The sequence below is a fragment of the Anser cygnoides genome, chromosome W (genome assembly GCF_040182565.1).
Source record: "Anser cygnoides isolate HZ-2024a breed goose chromosome W, Taihu_goose_T2T_genome, whole genome shotgun sequence".
Lineage (NCBI taxonomy): Eukaryota > Metazoa > Chordata > Aves > Anseriformes > Anatidae > Anser > Anser cygnoides.
Window position 1 is genome coordinate 15,331,009 of NC_089911.1, and position 16,436 is coordinate 15,347,444.

Sequence of the window (16,436 nt, forward strand, 5' to 3'; positions counted from 1 at the left end):
TGCATTCCATAATTTGAGAGCAGCCTTCCAAACATATTTATGGAAAAAAAACACAACATAAATCATTATCAAAATAATACTTTCAATGTGCAAGATGGCAGAAGTTCTCTGACTTGTAACAATCCATTAGTTTAGGATTTGCACTGACTTTTGAAGTGAGCACCAGTGAACTGGCTCATTTTGATGACCAGCTTTGCATAAGCCAAAAGGGCAGGAATGAAGGATGTCAGATTTCAACCATTCACATACATACTTCTTATTAAAAATCTTAATATGTGGTCTACTTAGCATTGAAAGTCTCCACACATGTACTTTCAATCTCGTTATATCTGTTTTTTTTAAAGGGACTGAATACCTCTCGCTAGTGAGCTCTTGTGAGTTCATGTAGCTGCACTTTAATGCAGCAGAGTAAGGAGGCTTTAACATGCCAAAGACAGTGTGTTTTTGCCAGTGTGTTTCTAAAACTAGTCCAAATCACCTAATAGTATAATTATTCACTGAAGGCAAATCCATTTCCAAAGTAGCTGTTCTTCCTAGCACTTGGACACCTCTTCTCCTGCCTTTTCCCACACTTCTTCCTTCCCACTTAATCTTTGGGTTTCTCTTTACCTCTGAGGGCTCTCAGTATTTCCCTCCAATCCGTCAGCATCCCTCTACACTCTCTGTCCTCTTGTCTAAGTCCAGAAATTGTCTTCCTGCACTGTTTATCCCCATCCTCCCCCTAAGCACTTTTGCTCATTTCAGTAGCAGGTGTTTTCCTCTCCTGCTTCCACCCCCAGCATATTTCTCACATCTCTATGCACTTGGGAGCATCTGCTTGCAGCTTCTTTCCCTCCACATATCTGACTGCTGCAGAGCCTTTTCTGATAGGAAATCTGCAGGAGCTGTGCTTTCAATGGGAATGAACAAGGCATAGTATCTGTCCCCCTTCTCCAATTTGTCTCCTTCTGGTCTCCCACTCCAAATGCATGGCAAAAAGTATGAGGTTAGCGACAGATGCATGACAAAATTTATCTATTGGTCTTTGCTTTTTTTTTTTCCCTGCTGTTGTGGTTTATCCCGGCTGGCAGCTAAACACCACACAGCCATTCGCTCACCCTCCCCCCTCCCTCTCTGGGATGGGGGAGAGAAATGGGAAAGTGAAGCCTGTGAGTTGAGATAAAGACAGTTTATTAAGACAGGAATATAATAATAACAATAATAATAATAGTGATAATGATAATAGTATTACTAATAATAATGTGTAAGAAACAAGTGATGCACAATGCAATTGCTCACCACCCGCTGACCGATGCCCAGCCTATCCCCGAGCAGCCGGCCCCCCCACCCTGGCCAGCCACCCCTATATATTGTTTAGCATGACGTCAGATGGTATGGAATACCCCTTTGGCCAGTTTGGGTCAGCTGTCCTGGGTCTGTCCCCTCCCAGATCCTGCTGCACCCCTAACCTGCTCGCTGGCAGGACAGAGCGAGAAGCCGAAAAGTCTTTGGCCTGGTGTAAACACTGCTCTGCAACAATTAAAACATCAGCATGTTATCAGCACTCTTCTCATCCTAATCCAAAACATAGCACCCTACCAGCTACTATGAGGAAAATTAACTCTGTCCTAACTGGAACCAGGACACCTGCTCATATTAGCTTGATCTATTTAGTTAGTGCCATTAGATGTAGTCAATATTTATTTGAACAATACTTCTGGGTAGGCTTCATTTTCCTTGTGACATTTGCCTTGTAAAAATATTGTCCAAGAAATGATCTGTCATAGTGAACTAGGATTTCCAACAGCATGTCTAAGTTTGCTACTGGTTGGAGTACTACCATTTTTTGAGAAGGTAGCTTACCCACTTTACTTCACAGCCAACTCAAATAACCTAGGAACATTTTCAGAAATTCAGTCTCTTGGAGCGCATGATGGAAATATGGGCAATGCAGGTTTACAAGAGCACAGCCCTCTCCCAATTTTCAAGCATAGGAACACAACAACCCAGACTTGAGTTTATATTAATGGCTACTCAATTTCAAAGAAAAAAAATAACTTGGATTTAATGTGGGCAATCTGTTCCTATTAATTTTCTTTAAATTCAGATAGAAAGTGCTTTGCATTTCCAGCTGCTTAAACTGCACTCCATCAACTCTTTCACCAGGCAAGTGGGAAAACTTTTGCTTTCAGATACTTCTCCCTCCTTGTTTTTTCCTGGATGCTGACATCTGTACTGGGAGGAGAGAAGGTAGGGTCATCCCACAGATCTTGCTGGCTGCAGAACATAAAGGATGAGCAGAAAATTCAGATCCTCTACTTGCAGCCTTTAGCCTCCAGCTTTTCTGTTCTTGGCGCTTGGCAATGGGACATGAGCTGGTGTACAGGACTCAGCTGATGCCTCGCCTGTTTTGTTGAAGGCCAGGGTCAGAATATGAGGTATTTTGCAGCTTGACTAGGCCTTTAAGCTGAGTATGTGCAATATTTCCAGTGCCTATTCCTTCTGTCACCTGTAGAATCACTTGACAAAACGATAAAGGAAATAAAACAAAAGAGCATTGTCCCCTCCCACATCTCCTGACATGTCTTTGAATCTCCACTGAGGGTTTCTTTTTGCTGCTTCAAACAGGCATAACCTAGCATTGCCTGACCCTGCAAGTTTTGGTTCCATATCTCGGTAAGGTGAAGGTATGCAGGAATCTGTTCCTTCTCGTGGCTTCTGGTGGATTTTTGCGACCCTGCTTCTTAGGTTTCCTTTTCTCTAGATAGCCAGTGAGGAAGTGCAGCCCTTATCTATTCACTGTTTATGTGACATGAAACCTGGTCACACCCATAATGTCCTGTCCCAGTACAGAGTAAGAGATACTTCAAATCCTCAGTATCGTACAGCCTAGGTCCTGGGGAGAGCGTTTGCAAGGAAGAGAGAAGCCCAGAGAGCCCCGTGATGCTGCAGAAGCATTGATCTGAAGGGAAAGTGATCTGATGCGACCAAGCACTGCTGGTCCCTGTCCTTGCTCTTTTTGGCTGTGCATCTGGGCTCCAAAGGGTGGCAACACACCCCTGGGGACAGGAGGCTGGCCTGAAAGGCATATGTAGTGCTTCTGCAACTATTTTTTAACTTGCTCTGCTGTGGGATGTTTGCTAACTATTCCGGCCAAAGCTGAATGCAGTGCTGAGTGTTGCTGTGATTTAGACACTTCTTTCCAGGTGTTTGGAAAGGCTGGAATGCTTTGGCCAATGTTCTAGGTACGTTGTGCTCATGAGCATGTGGCTTCCTGATGAAAAAAGTTTAAAAGGTTATGCCTTTTATGAAGTATGCAAGTTGTATCTTCCAGGCAGGAAATCCCAGAAAATATTGTGGCAGTTTTCATAGAATCACAGAATGGTATGGGTTGGAAGGCACCTTTTAGGATCATCTTATTTCAACCCCCCCCCCTGCCATGGGCAGGGACACCTCTCACTAGACCAGGTTGCCCAAAGCCCCATTACTCCTTGTCCTGTCACTACACTCCGTGGCAAAGAGTCCCATGCCAGCTCTCCTGTAGGCCCCCTCTAGGTACTGGATTTAATTAAAAAAAAATTAATTAAAAATTACTGGTTTTAATTAAAAGAATGCATTTCCCCAGTTGAAACCTAACAATGGATCTTAGTTAATCTGATTGTAGTAAATACTGGTATTTAGAAACCTACCTAAAGTTTATGAGAGATTAATTCTCTTTTTTAGTGTTACAAATTCTTGTTTACAGTCTGTGAAGGCCTCTTTTTTTTTTTTTTTTTTTTCTGTTGAAAGGACTCTAACATCCAAATTATTACAAATGGCTGTTGAGAAGCATCTGGAATTCACTTTGTGAAAATTTGTCATTATTACAAGTTGTGTAATCTGGAAGTACCTTAGGTTTCTCTAAAGTTTTTAGGAAAACAAGCTGATAAATTCTTGCACATAGAATAGAAAAGTTTAGCCATCATGCGCTGAAAGAGCTAGCCAAAGGCAAAGCCAGAAATTTGTAACTAAGTAAAGTAAGTTGGGTACATGGACAAGTATTTCAGGCAGATTATGTGTCTGAAATGCTATCAATCCTTTCATAATTCTTACTGCTCTTTATTTAAATGTTCAAGCAACTGCCTCATGAATAAATAGTCTGATGTGCTGCAGCCTGGTACAAGTTCTCAGAAAGAGTATACTGATTGTACTGAAATAAAACAAAGGGGGTGTACTCTGGAGGTTGGTGTCCCTTTTGAATGGTTGTAACCAATTTGTTATTGCATTGGCATCTCTCCAAGAAATGCCCTGTCTTTTGTTTAAAATGCTTGTAAATATCGGAAATAAATAACCTGTAGTAATATACTTCAAAGAGAAGATAGGTAACTATGGCCCTTAATAGTTTTGTAAATAATTTCCAAGCCTTGCAGGACACATGACTACTTAGTGTGACCTACTTTCATAATGCACTGACTTTTGTGGAGCATTTGCCTTGAATATAATGATTTGTAATTGTAGAGGAACTTGTAGTCTTAATATATTTTGTGAACTCTACACTTGCTAAAAAATCTTAAAATGGTAGCCTGTATTCTAGCTAAGTATCTTCCTGAAAGAAATGTATTTTCTTAAATTCCATATTCATTTCCACATCTGCTTGATGCAAAGAGTTTCTGAAAAACTGGTTGTTCACTGTGGCACATGAACCACAGTTTAAAATTTGATTAATATTTAAATAGATATCTTGTGGAGACTTGTGGAAATATTTATGTCATTGTATTATTCTTTCTACCCAAATTGCTTCCCTTACGCATTGTTTTGGTTTGACCTGAGGAGTTTTTTTTGTGTTTGATTTGACAGGGATGTAATTAAATATTTATGTTTAGGGATAGAAAGGCCATAATTTTCAAAGTCCCCCATGAAAGGGGACTTCATGCTTTTGATATGTATATATATTTTTGATCAGAAAAGCTGAAAGTGAGAGGATATATAGAACTACTTTTGGTGTGGTAACATAAGTTCAAGAAACAAAACAGTGAAAGACATTTCCAATGAACCTAATTTTTCCTCCTTCCTATTTGTAAGATACAAAATAGCTTGAGGTAGTCAGGACACACTCTCTTGGGGTGCTGATACATGATGATAATAGTTTTCCTGATGCCCAGCATGCTATCATAGCATTTCATTGGTGCTAATGTGCTGGTAGCCAAGTGCTCTGGGGAGGTAAGAAGGAGGTGATGCTATCTGGAGCTTCTGAAAAGCTAGAAAAATTGCTTTTAGTTTTTGTTCCACAGACAACAGCCTACTGCATTTGTCAGTGCTATAGTTCTCTGTCTGGAAAGTGTGAGTAACAGCACTTCCTTAGCCTATCTGTGTTCATGACAAAGAGCATAGTAAAAATGACTATCAATTGTTATGTGTACCTTTAGCACTAGGGGCATAAATAGTCAAATACAACAATAATATAGATTTCCAGTGTAAGCATCATGGCAGAAAACAAATTATATATTTCTATGCAAGTTATTATTTTGCTATTTTTTTTTCTCTTGCCATTCTCATACTTGTAAAAATAGTCAATAAATAAAAAATGATGGTAGCTACTGTTGTTCGGCTGTTGCTTTGAGGGCCCTATAATGAACCCACTATGAATAGGTTCAGTTTGATGTCCAGTATGCGTATCTGTCTGCAGAAAGTAAGACCGCTCAGAGTTTTCATCTGAAATGTGGGCTTTTTCAGAAGCGAAGTTAACAAAACCTCTCTGGGGTATGGACAGTGCATTTCTTGTTTTTCCTTTTTTTTTTAAAGATGAAAGAATGTTGTCCAAGAAAGCCTGTCAATAATTCAGGATTCAGTTCTAATTTACAGCTTGTGAAGGTCTGACAGTCTGACAAAACAGAGATTAAAATATGAAAGCCATTTTATAAAGGGAAGGATGGAAAGACTAGGAAATTAATCTCTCCCCAAAAAGACTGATTGTGTTCTTACTTTACAAATTTGGAAATATGGAAGCCCATCACCAACCAGTAGTGAAAACTGACTGTTTCAGAAACGGAGAGATAGGAAGAAATGGGGGGGGGGGGGGGGGGGTGGAAAAGGCAAGATTTTTATTTATTTATTTATTTATTTTTCCAACAGGAAACCTTAATTTTTCCTGGTGTTTAACTTCCTTTGTTTGATTTTTTTTTTAAATATCAAAAGGTTTTTATGGCTTAAGAACTCCCATCCTGGCAAGGTGACTGTTTCTTTTAACAGCCAAAATTTGCCTGCAGTTCTCTGAGCTAGAAGGACGCATACGCAAGCTGTTTCCACTTTCCAAACTTATTATTTTGTCAGACTGTATTGCCATGTTGCTAACCAGGCTTTCCTATATCACTTCAGGTTGTAAATTCAACAGAAAAATAGAGATGGTGAAAAAGTGCCTTTCCTTTTAGAGAGAGAGAAACAAATTTGATGTAGGTAGGAGCAAGGGAGTTGTTTGTAAATCTCTTTTTTCCTCATGTCCCTTCCCTTCTTAGTTTGCTTTATGCAGAGCACATTTGAAAGTTTTAGGAATTAGAAAACCCCCAGGAGCGATGAGAGGCCTTGCAGAGGGATCTGAATAGGATGGCGCACTGGGCGATTAGCAATGGCATGAAATGACATATGAAGCTCAATAAATGAAAATTCCAGGTGCTGCAGATGGTACGGAGTAATGCTGGACACAGGCACAGTTTTGGAGACCAGTGGCTGGAGAGCAGCCCTGCAGAAAGGGACCTGGGGGTGCTGGTGGACAGCAAGTTCAACATGAGCCAGCTGTGTGCTCTGGCACCCAGGAGGGCAAACTGCATTTTGGGGTGCATTAACACAGCACAGCATATAGAGGTGATTCCTCTGCTATATTTAGCATTTGTGCAGCCTTGCCTTGCATGTTGTGTGCAGGTCTGTGCCCCACAGCACAAAAAGGGTGTTCAGGTACTTGAAGGCACCCATAGGAGGGCAGCAGGGCCGGCAGGAGGCCTGGAGGGCATGCCCGTGAGGAGAGGCTGTGCACACTCGGGCTGTCCGGCCTGGAGAAGAGGAGGCCAAGAGGTGACCCCATGGCTCCCCGCAGCTCCCTGAGGAGGGGAAGCAGCAGAGAGGTGCCGGTCTCTGCTCCTGGTCACCGATGGCAGGGCACACGGGCACAGCACAGAGCTGCACCAGGGGAGGGCCAGGCTGGGCGTTAGGGAACATTTCTGTGCCGTGAGGGTGGTCAGGCACTGGGACAGGCTTCCTAGCTGGGTGGTTGGTGCCCCGTGCCTCTCGGTGTTCACGAGGCGTTTGGACAATGCCCTCAGTAACATGCTTTGGCTTTTGGACAGCCCTGAAGAGGTCAGATGATCTTTTTAGGTCCCTTCCAACTGTTCTGTTCAATTCTATTCTGTTCTATTCCGTTCCGTTCCGTTCCATCCTATCCTATCCTATCCTATCCTATCCTATCCTATCCTATCCTATCCTATCCTATCCTATCCTATCCTATCCTATCCTATCCTATCCGATCCGATCCGATCCTATCCTATCCTATCCTATCCTATCCTATCCAACAGGGATCACAGTAAGCAGATGTTGGAGACCTTCTGCCAAAGTTTTATCAGCACTCTTCTTATGCTTCCTGAAAACTAGAACACTTGTTGAAAGTGTGCTTTTAGCATGTGTTTTGCAGCAGCATTCATTTTTACTATGGTACCAAGCTCAAGTCCTATTAAAAGAATACAGGACCTTATTTTCTTCTTAAGTGCTGCTGTTGTACATTGGTTTAAATCTACTGACTGCAGAGGAATAGCTCTTCGTTTCACTAGTGTAAAAGGAAATTAGCTAGGGTATTTCTCTAGTTTCTCTGAATCTAAGACAGTTTTTAAAGTCCATTTGCCTGTTTATCATAATTACTGTTTTTTTCCAAAGATGAAAGGAAATTAATTTCCCCTTTATTATAATAAATTAATTGTATAATTATTTTTCTAAAAACATTTTTTCTAAATCTTACATAGATTTGAGGACACTAGGCTGTGGTCAGAAGGTACGCGGATTGCAAAGCATCCCACCACCACATCAGGTGTCATCGAAGTTTTCAGAACATGCTGAAGCAGGAACACAGCTGAAGAAAAAGCAAAGGCACCAGAAAAAAGCATACTGTGGGGCTGGATCTGCACTCTGAGTAAAGGAATTACACCGACTCCAGGCTGGGATTGCAGATGTGCATATGGTCCACAGGTTTTGAGATGTGCCTTGAAAAAATGCGTGAGATTCTGGGAGGGGTCAGGGTTGACAGGGCAGAGAATTCCTCCTTTCTGAAGAACACTGTCACTGAGAGATGAGATACGGAAGAGCCTGTTGTGCGAGCAGAGGGGAGGGACTCCCTGTGACACAGAGGAAGTTGACTTCTACTGTGGCAGCAGTACCAGTAGTTGTGGCAGCAACTGGCAGACCTTTGTGAAATACAGAGTAGCTTTCCCACATCAGACTTGAAGGGCTCTAAAATGGGTATCAAAGAAGTCTCCATTCTTAGCACAGTTTTCTGCTTGTATTCATGATGAACAAACACTTGATGATACCACTCAGTGCAGACAGCTTATTATTTCAGACAAGGGAAATTCAGTCTTTTGCTCAAAAGTGTTTTCTTTCTTCTCTGTGTGGCTCAGTGTAAAATGTCCTATATTCAAAATGAAATCAAGGCCTTAGGGTTTCATAGATAATCCTGACTGAGAATCCTGCCTCTCATTTTGCAGAAGTTTCTGTCCTGAGGCAGATTCCCAACATTAAGCGTAGTTAAGATGTGTTCTGGTTTAGACCTTTTTTGCTTTTGCATTACATCCTTCCCATAGAAATGGTCACACAACTTTTATGACTGGACTGTGACCTCCTCTGGCTTGAAGGAGAGCACAGCACTTCTGCCTGCAGAGGCTATGTGACAACACAAGCCTGCTGATGTTCACATCTTAGCATCCTTTGCCTACTAAGCAAAGGGTTACTGAGCTTGGCTTCTGCTTTTGGATCACTCTGCTTGTATTCAGTTAGTGGAAAAAAGTTGGTATTGTGGTAGTCTTCTACAGTACTGTTTGGGCAGGGAGCACAATCTGAAGGGCACATAGAGCAGAATTCATCAGCCACTGGCTCCAATGCAGTTGTCTTTGGCACCTGCTGCAGCATCACTTTGTCTTTTTCTGCTTCCACTTGTAAAAATAAAACAATGGTAACTCTTATTTGGGGTTGGGGTTGGGGCTGGGGAGGGGGGACAGGCAAATTAAGTGAGATTCACTGGTGGATAACCTGTGAGCAGAGATACAATAATATCTTCAGCTTTTTACTCAAGAGGGGCGCTGTGAGCAGTTTGCACTGGATACAAGGGAGTTTCTCAAGATCAAACATGAGGCAGACAATTGTGGCTGTGTATCTCAACTCCCATTCTCATTTTCCAGCATGCTCTGTCTCAGTGGAGGTAAAAGCACTGGCTGCTAATTTAGCACAAAACAGTGGGAAACATTTTTTTGTTTCAAATCAATTAATTCACATCTCAGTAATTATTAAAATGCTTACTATTAAACATTCAATTTTACTCTAAAACATTTCTGTCTGTTCTTCTTGAGTACTTGTATATCTATTTCACTATATTCTGTAATAAGACATTGAATTCAAGGCTGCATATATTAGAAGCACTAACCTATTGTCTCAGAAATTCTCTGCAAGTAGTAGCATCCATCCTGAGGCAAGCTGCCTCTTTATTTTTAATTTCACTAGAAAAGAAAATAGTCTATTCTCCTTGCAGGTGCCCCTAATTGTGTAAATAGGACATGGAAATGTTCTCGGATTTCACTGCCAACCTCATCCTGTGAGTTGGTTTCTATTTGCTTTGTTTTACTCTGGGCACATCATTTATTTGTGGTGAATGAAGGGCACTACTTACATTACAATTGTCATTTAATTCACTTGAGATAAGTGGCTCAAAACCATCTTATCTTCTATGTTAAAACCCGGATGTTAATAGAACTATCTTGTTGAATGAATTCCCTTCTCTTAGTAGTCTTAAATTCATTGATTTATGTGCCTGTGTTTCCATTATCTCCTCTCTTGCTTTTCACTTTCTGTCTGCATGGCCACATTTCGTGTACGATCAGTAATATTTATTTCCATTGCAGTCATGACTTATGGATGGTTAATTTCCCGAAGTACAGCAGTTACTGGATTTAGGACAGACTTCACAGCATTTTCTGCTCCAGAGGCCATCTGAAAGGAAAGTCATTCAATCATGTAGGATGTGTCCTATACAGGCGTCAAAGTACATGTGGAAAATTTGGTTTCTGTAATGCATGCATTCACAATATAGCAGAGAAAGTGGTTGTGTTATAAATTACTCTTTTAGCCAGAAAGAATTAATTTATTGAGTAAGCGATCAGCAAGCAAAACAGCGCTGGGTGGCCGGGGAGTCCATGCTCCTCCAAACGGCGCGCGCCCTCCCCCTTTCGCAGTCCCCTTTTATCATCAGGTTCTTCCGGGGTTACGTGGCCCCTTTCTAGTACTGCAGCTGCGTCGATTGTTGCTAGGGGGTCGTCTCTGTCCCTCTGGTGGTCGCGCGGATGAAGGCAGTAGTCTTCCTCTGCTTAGTTTGCAGCGTTTCTCCTCCTTATTTGGTCATGTTAGTTTTTCTTAAGATAGGGCAGTGGGTTATCGGGTTGGCAATTGTACTGTTTACACAAAGTTCTCTCAACCGTATATCCGAGACATCAACAGGCAGGATGTCTCAAGGTTTTTACCGCTGCTTGAGCAACTCCTTTTGTTCCCTTCTTAATATAGCCATGAAAAATAATGAACAAACATTTCTTATACATCACAATCCCTCCTTTTTCTTTTAGCTAGTTATTTTGTTCATTAATTCCTGGTATGCCTGACTACTGAGCATTAAAGTTTCTGCATCCTCATCCATAGTTACAGGCTCATATTTAGCACGGATAAGCATCAAATGCGCTGCCTCTAAACGGCTTTTTACAATCGCGATTACTCGGTTAAAAATACATGGTCCAAAGGTTAGCCCTAACACTAATAACAACAAGGGTCCTGCTATTGTTGACAGCAAAGTTGTAAGCCAAGGTGAATAATTAAACCAAGATTCGTACCAATTCTGCCTGGCTTCATTCTCTCGTTTCCTCTTTTCCAATCCTTCTCTGAGTTTCATCATTGTATCCCTCACTACTCCAGTGTGGTCTGCATATACACAGCACTCTTCAGAATGGTACAGAATTCTTGGTACAATTATTACCTGTATACAGAAATCTTGAGACACATTAAAGAGTTTGAGTGATAAGCAAGGAGTAACACCCATCAATGAACAGACCCATCTAGTGTTATCTGCTGGTATTAACCATTTTTCTTTGTCTAATTGTGTAACATTTTCTGTAATATTGCATAGATGGAACTTCTCACCAGGGACCGTGCCTACGCACCTGCCATTCCCAGTTACTTCCGTTAATGTTATTCCTACCCCTTCCCCAATTGCATTGTGGGGGATCGGTTTCGTTTGAACGGGTGGTCTCTCCCAGATCCCCAATGGCGTCGTAATATGGGGGCCTTATATCAAGACATAACCAGCAAGGTCTAGGCACGTCTGGATTTGTTTGATTCAACAACTGATAACTAGCATTCATGATTCTCCATATGTTTCTCCCGGTCAGCCCTTCATTTCTAATCCCGTACTCCGGGTTTACTGATTTATTAGCAACCTCCAGTGGTTTAGGGCTATTAGGAGTTAGCATTCTAAAAGCTTGTGTAGGCTGAATCCTCAAAACACTCCCCGACAGTTCCTGATTTGGTCCCACCCGTTGGGGACTCTTAGTCTCTTCCTTCTTTATATAGATGATGCCTCCCCTATCAGTCCCCCAGCAGTAGTTATCTGCTGAACAACATGGTGATCTTCCCATCTAATCAGGCTCCATTTAAAAGGTTTGTGAGGGTGCGCAGACTCAGGAACAGTGAAAACAATCGTACCCATTACTATGTATCGCAAAAAAATGGCTAGGGCCCATTTTCCGGAGTTCTTTACCTGGCCACGTAATTCCCCACTGTTTCACTCTCTGCCTCACTTGTCAGTTCGGTTGCAGCGAACTACAAGGTGCAGGTTCTTCTCGGCAGCAGCAGTGTTCTTCAGGGGAGTTTCTCGGGTAACTGCAACCTTTTTCTGATCAAACAGGGTCCCCTCTCCCCCTTTTTTTACGATACATAGACAGTTAGACCATATTTATCGAGTTCGTTTCAACGTGAGCTTTAAGTCATCAGGGCCTGCGACCGCTTCCCATTCGCTTTTCTGGATCGGTCCTTTCATGTGACTGGCATGCGTCCACCCCTTCTCAGCCATCTGGATAGCCGTCTCTGTGATAAGTAAAACAACATAGGGGCCTCCCCACTGTGGTGTTAAAGACGTTTCTTTCCATGTCTTAATTAGAACCCTATCTCCAGGTTGTATCCTATGGATTGCTATATCTAGCCACCAAGCCTTTCGCTTGCAACTCCCTCCGTCGGTTCATAAGCTGTATTAAATAAGCTTTTAATTGGATATCCTGTACCTGGGGGCGATCAGATGGCATCTCTAAATCATAAGGCATACCATACAGCATTTCAAAAGGTGAGATTCCGACATCGGCTCGGGGCTGTGTCCGGATATTCAATAGTGCAAGCGGTAAACATTTCACCCAGGAGGTTTTTGTCTCCATCATAAGCTTTGTTAGTTGCTTTTTAATTTCACCATTCATTCGTTCCACCTTTCCAGAGCTTTGAGGGTGCCACGGAGTATGATATTCCCAATCTGTCCCCAAAGCTTTCATAGTTTCTTGGGACACTTTCGATACAAAGTGCGGGCCTCGGTCAGAATCAATTGTTTCTATAATCCCGTATCTCGGGATAATGTTTTCTAATAGTATTTTCACCACGGCATGGGCCGTTGTTCTCGTCGTCGGGAAAGCTTCGACAAAGTGCGTGAGATGGTCTACAATCACTAATAAGTATTTATACCTTCCTACTTTTGGAAGCTCTGTGAAATCCATCTGGATTTTGGCAAAAGGTCGGTGCGCCAATTCCCGACCTCCTAACACTCTTTTTCTCATTTGTCGGGCGTTCACTCTCCTACAGACAAGGCAATCATTCACAACTCGTTTTGCTACATTGTATATCCCAATACACATATACCTTGTAGCAAATTGATCCACTAGTGCTTGAGCTCCCCAATGAGTGTTTTCATGAAACCTCCGTAGCACTCTTAAAGCTGCAGACTTAGGGAGCATCTCCCGTCCATCGGGCAATACCCATTTACCCCCATCTCTTTTATACCCATTTGAGCCATTTTATCCTTTTTCTGGCTGCGTAAAGCAGAGCAATGTATATATGGGCCCGTGCAAGTAGCAATGCGGATTTTTCCCTTCCTCCTTTTCCCAGAACGAGCAACTACATTGTATGGCATCAAAACCAAAATCCTTCCAGCAATCATAACATGGAAATTCCTTTAAGTCTTTCCCACAGTATTAAGTATTAAATATTATATTAAGTATTATTATATATTCATTATATTATTAATTATTATATTAATTATTATATATTAAGTATTAAGTATAAGTATTAACTATTTCCCACAGTCTGGGCAATCTTCCCTCGTTCTTATAATTCTTATACTCATTAATGATGCCCTTTTTGCCTCCTGATCTGCTAGATTATTACCCCTAACCTGAGGGTTGAGGCCTTTTTGATGCCCTTTTATATGTACTACGGCAATTCCTTTGGGCTCTCTGATAGCTTGTAAAATCTGGGTAATCAATTCCTGATGTATTAAACCCTTTCCTTGTGAATTGATGAGCCCCCTTTCTTCCCATATTTTACCAAATGTATGTACTACCCCATAAGCATATTTTGAATCTGTATATATTGTACCGCTTCTATTTTTCAACAATTTTAGGGCCCGCAATATGGCATATAGCTCGCAAGCTTGGGCAGACCACCTAGGGCTCAAAGGTCCAGATTCCACTATCTCAAATGTTTTCCCGTTTACTAACGCCTATCCTGATTTTTGCTTTCCCTCAACTACTCTCGAGGAACCATCCACATATATCTGTTCACCGATGGGTAATTCCACCTCTTCTAGATCAGGTCTCAATTTCGTTTGCTCTTCTATATTTCGGAGGCAATCATGTCCTAAGGACTCATTTGGTTCCCCATAAAGAAATTGAGCAGGGTTCTGTAGGGAGGTTGTTTCTAATGTTAATTTCGGAGAGGAAATCAAAATTCCTTCATATTTTAATAATCTGGCGTCAGTGATCCATTTCTCTGCCTTCTGTTGCAGTACCCCGCATATATTGTGTGGAGATATTACTTTGATTTCCCCCCCAAAAGTGATCTTCTGTGCTTCTTCCACTAACAAGGCAGCAGCTACCACTACCTGCAAACAGTTTGGCCAACCCCGGCTAACCGGATCCAATAATTTAGACAAATAGGCCACAGGTTTTTTACTCCCTGCCCATTCTTGGGCCAGCACTCCGTATGCCGTGCCTTCTGCGCTGTTCACAAAAAAAACAAAACGGCCTCCTTAAATCTGGTAAGCTTAACACTGGGGGGCGTACTAGTTCCTCCTTTAACTTGTTCAGTCGTTCCTCATCTTCCCGAGTCCATTTCAGCAACCTGTCTCTAGTCAGTTTTTCATAGAGAAATTTTACCTTTCCACTATAATCCTCTACCCATTGTCTACAATAGCCTATTAATCCTAGTAATTGTCATACCTGCCTTTTAGTTCGCGGGGACGCTAAAGCCAATATTCCACTGATTCTGTCTGGGTCTAACTTCTTAGTCCCCTTACTTAACTGGTGACCCAGGTACTTTACCTCTTGCTCCACAAATTGTAATTTTGGCTCCACAATTTGTAATTTTGCCCCTCCTTTTTCTTTTAAAGGGTACAGATTAACTCGATTCTCTGAGCCAATCCAAAAGCTCGCATATTCGCTCTCCTCTAAACAAAAAGGTTCCTTTGCATTTACATAAACATTTAAGGCTTGGCACACCCAGTCGTCAAACGACCCAGATATGGGCCAATAATTTGCCTACCTCCCCAAACTTCAACACAATAATGAATTATTTTTACTTTATCCTTTCCTCGCCTAGAAGGGGAATCACTCCAATTCTTAATCATTAACCCCAGTGGGCTATCTGGGGGAATAGGGGGCAACCTAGCACTAGGCATTACCCCACCCATGGGACAAGAAGGCCTACTCTTCTTCTGTCCCATCTTCCGGAGTGCCTTCACACACACACACAGCCGCTTCCCCCTTGTCGTGGCCCAGTCCCTCGCGGGATGTGGGAACCGCACTACTGAGGGGTCCGCACTCACTTCGTCCGCAATTGGACGTCTCACACAGACGCACTCCGGGATCACCAACCCCGACCGAACGGATCACCGGCCTATACTTACCCACCCCGTGGGTCTTCGTTTGGCCTTCGTGCACAGAGATTACCTAGAGGTTTTGCCGGCTTTATTTGCTTGCTGCCCGAAATTTAGGGTTCGTCGGTAGAGGGCTTGAACGGGAGTAGTCCCGGCGAAGGCCGCCGAAATCGGCGGGGCGCCCCCTTCGATAGGTTTCTCGATCAAATTACCTCTATCCGAGTCACGGCACCAAATTTGTTATAAATTACTCTTTTAGCCAGAAAGAATTAGTTTATTGAGTAAGCGATCAGCAAGCAAAACAGCGCTGGACGGCCGGGGAGTCCATGCTCCTCCAAACGGCGCGCGCCCTCCCCCTTTCGCAGTCCCCTTTTATCATCAGGTTCTTCCGGGGTTACGTGGCCCCTTTCTAGTACTGCGGCTGCGTCGATTGTTGCTAGGGGGTCGTCTCTGTCCCTCTGGTGGTCGCGCGGATGAAGGCAGTAGTCTTCCTCTGCTTAGTTTGCAGCGTTTCTCCTCCTTATTTGGTCATGTTAGTTTTTCTTAAGATAGGGCAGTGGGTTATCGGGTTGGCAATTGTACTGTTTACACAAAGTTCTCTCAACCGTATATCCGAGACATCAACAGGCAGGATGTCTCAAGGTTTTTACCGCTGCTTGAGCAGCTCCTTTTGTTCCCTTCTTAATATAGCCATGAAAAATAATGAACAAACATTTCTTATACATCACAGTTGGCCCAATTTATGTACAGTTTGTGATAGTTTCTATGCTACTGTTGTGCCTCAGGTGGCTTCCTGGAATTATAGAATCATAGAATCATAGAATATCCTGAGTTGGAAGGGACCCTTAAGGATCATCAAGTCCAACTCTTGATACCGCACAGGTCTACCCAAAAGTTCAGACCATGTGACTAAGTGCACAGTCCAATCTCTTCTTAAATTCAGACAGGCTCGGTGCAGTGACCACTTCCCTGGGGAGCCTGTTCCAGTGTGCAACCACCCTCTTTGTGAAGAACCCCCTCCTGATGTCGAGCCTAAATTTCCCCTGCTTCAGCTTAACCC

The 16,436-nt window shown here is 42.5% G+C and overlaps 2 long non-coding RNA genes across 2 annotated transcripts in view; one reads left to right on the plus strand and one right to left on the minus strand.

Moving 5' to 3' along the window:
* The window catches only part of LOC136788694 (uncharacterized), a 47,036-nt gene that overhangs the window by 11,559 nt on the left and 19,041 nt on the right, over positions 1-16,436 (plus strand). The window lies entirely within an intron of this gene.
* On the minus strand, positions 10,889-16,100 carry LOC136788693 (uncharacterized). The gene is made up of 2 exons (XR_010827329.1): positions 15,407-16,100; positions 10,889-12,330 (listed from the first exon to the last, which is right to left on the minus strand). It is a non-coding gene; the product is annotated as an uncharacterized lncRNA (long non-coding RNA).